Here is a 3109-nt window from a genome sequence, read left to right as displayed (position 1 = left end):
TTTAAAATTTTAATCTTCTTCTGATTGTGATATGTGACTTTTTGTGTAGATTAATCTTGGGATTTAATGCATGATCAAGGTCCAGCATTTTTTTTTAGATTTCTTACCTTCTTGGTTTAGTAAATGGGTTTGGTTTAATTTATTTGGGTTTTTCGTCTGGGCTTAGGAGGTAAAAGCCTACCCTTTTGATTGGATTTGTTGGGGTAAGATTACGGTCTGGCCCGTACATTTTGCTTGGATTTTGGCTTGGGCTAAGGGAGTTTCGGCCCAAGAAAAGAAATAAAGTGGCCCAGTGGCCTGATTCACCAAGGAACCAGAAAACGTTTTGCATAATGGTCCCTTTACTTTTCATTAATTATGTTACGGCCCTAAAACCTTTTTTTCTTTCGATTAGGTCCCTAATTTAATTGCAAATAGGTCCATGGACTTTTATTTTATTCAATTTTGACCCCTGATCTTTTATGATAATTACAAATTAACCCCTAAAACTTTCTTAATTTTTGCAATTAGGTCCCTAATAGATTTGTTGTCTTAAATAGAAGTTGCTTTTCCTCTTTAATTATGAATTATGTTCCATTTAAACGCTTCAATTGACTGACTTCATGCTTATTTCCATTTTTATGAATTATTTGTTAATTAAATTGGTGCCTTGATGATTTTTGCTAATTTTGGAGTTAAATAGGGCAAATCCACACCCCAATTGGTTACTACGTCAAGACAGGTATCTTCTTGTGTTATTTTAAATCTCTCTATGTGCTCCTATGTGATTTTATGTGTGTAATTGCATGATTTTTGAATTTTTTTATTATTTTTATTTATTTCTATTTCATTTATTTATTTATTTGTTTTAATTTTGCGTATTAATTTTAAATTTAATTTTGATTATTTTGGGAGGCACTCGAATGCCAAAATTGTAATAGTTAGGGATTTAATTGTTTTATTCCTTCTTATTTTCCCTTTTAGATTGTAGTAGGCTTCCCCCTCCTAATGTAATAGTTAGGGTTTTCTTTGTTTTTTCTTTGTGTGATTTGCATGCGTATGTGCTATGTGTTTAATTGCTTTCTTAGGGTTTGGCATCTAGATATGCATGCTTATGTGTTATGTGTTATGTGAATTACGTGCTCACATGCCTACTCGCTTTAATTATGCATATTTACTTATGTATGTATGATGGATGCAAATGCACGAAACCGTGGTTAGTCCAACGCTAGTCATGGTCTTCCCCTCGAGCTCTTACAAGTCCAATGCTTGTGAGAGAGCGCTAGTGAAGGACTAGTCCAATGCTAGATCCAATAGGACCGTCCCTCGGTAGTACATTCGCATGCCTTCATCTCATGTCCATGCATTTTTTTTTATAGTATTTTTACATTTTTGCATGACCCTTCTCCATTTTCCCACATTTGAAGTATGATCATAGGTTTTTTGCATTTCATTCTAGTTACTAAGTTTATTTGCGTGCATAGGTTAGGGAGTAACCCCTTGAATATGGGATATGGACGAGTTTGGCCCTCTGGCCTTAGCACGCTCGTATTCCCTCTATTAAAAGGGAAAATTGAGTCACGAACATTAGTCCCCTGTACCCGACATGATGCATTCCTTTAAGACATGTATATTTCTATAATTATTTTATCCTTTTCCTTTTCTTAGAATCCCATATTTTTGCATTATTCGTGACTTCTCCAAAGAGTCCACATTGGGCATCACAATTGATGTGATTGGCACCATTCGATCTTTTGAAGAGAAATTTTGCCCCGATGTCCCCCTAGGTCTAGGGTTTGTATTCATATAGTACATCCAAATGTGGTAAATCTTTAGGTTAAAATAAGAAAATCTTTGACTAAATTACGCAACTAGCCTTGGCTAGGTCGAAGGGGTGCCTTGGATTTTTTTCCTTGCCTTCCCCTTCGTCAAATGTGACACCCGAACCTTTCCTTTGATTTTCGTAGACTAGGAGTCGTTTAAAAAGGGTTTTCTTTTTTTTTCGAAAAATTCATTTTAGGTGACTTGGTACACCTTAACTCAATACCAAGTGGCGACTCCGATTTCTATTTCAAAACCCTTTTTTAAACTTATTTTGGGTCAAAATCGTCGCATTTCAAAGTCCCATTTAGGCCCATTTCATTTTCTTTACCCATTTTCCTTTTAAATCAAAAATCACATTCAAAAAAATTCACTTTTTTAAACCATTTATTTTTCTTATAAAAAATGGGGTGCGGCAGGCGCGCGACGGTCGCTGAAACTCACCAACAGGAAATTAAATTTGATTTTTTGATTTTTTTTGATTTTTTTTGATCTGTCAAGAAGGGAGGTAGAAGGGTGCGCGGTGGACGCTGAGACTCACCAACAGAAAATTAAATTTGATCTTTTGATCTATCAAGAAGGGGGTAGAAGCGTGCCCGGTGGACGCTGAGACCCACCAACAAGAAATTAAATTTGATTGTCAAGAAGGGAGGTAGAAGGGTGCGCGGTGGACGCCGAGACTCACCAATAGGAAATTAAATTTGATCTTTTGATCTGTCAAGAAGGGAGGTAGAAGGGTGCTCGGTGGACGCTGAGATTCACCAACAGGAAATTAAATTTGATTTTTTGATCTAGATTGTTTAATGGGACTGAATCCAAACCCTGATGCTTATCAATGATGAGCAATTCTAGGGGAAGACCCTCCTAGAACCTCCCAACTTTGTAATATCAGAGTTGGACCTTTTCTCCCAATGGAAATTGAACTCGATTGTTCTCATGAACTCAAGACCTCTGACACACGAAGGTAATCAGCAACCTTAAGCAAATAATGATGGATGAAGAGACACCACGATTAGGGAACAAACTAATCGATAAAGTCTGATTTGAATCCTAAGTTATGAACTCAAGAATTCAAGAGTAAGTTCGATTAAGAACTTGAAGGAAAATTCCTCACGATTTTTGGTTGTAATATTTCATCCCTTTACTCATACAAGAGGTGCCTTTTTATAGGTTAGAACTAGGGCAAATCCGTTTGGAGTAAGGATTGACAACTCACCTACCTAAACTAGGAATAGGAATTCGGCCCATATAAAGAGCCAGCTCTTTATGGCTTCCCGATAAGGCCCAATAATTAATAAAATCCACTAAA

The sequence above is a fragment of the Coffea eugenioides genome, chromosome 10 (genome assembly GCF_003713205.1).
Source record: "Coffea eugenioides isolate CCC68of chromosome 10, Ceug_1.0, whole genome shotgun sequence".
Lineage (NCBI taxonomy): Eukaryota > Viridiplantae > Streptophyta > Magnoliopsida > Gentianales > Rubiaceae > Coffea > Coffea eugenioides.
The sequence above is the reverse complement of the archived record's forward strand: the minus strand, read 5'-3'. Positions refer to the sequence as shown.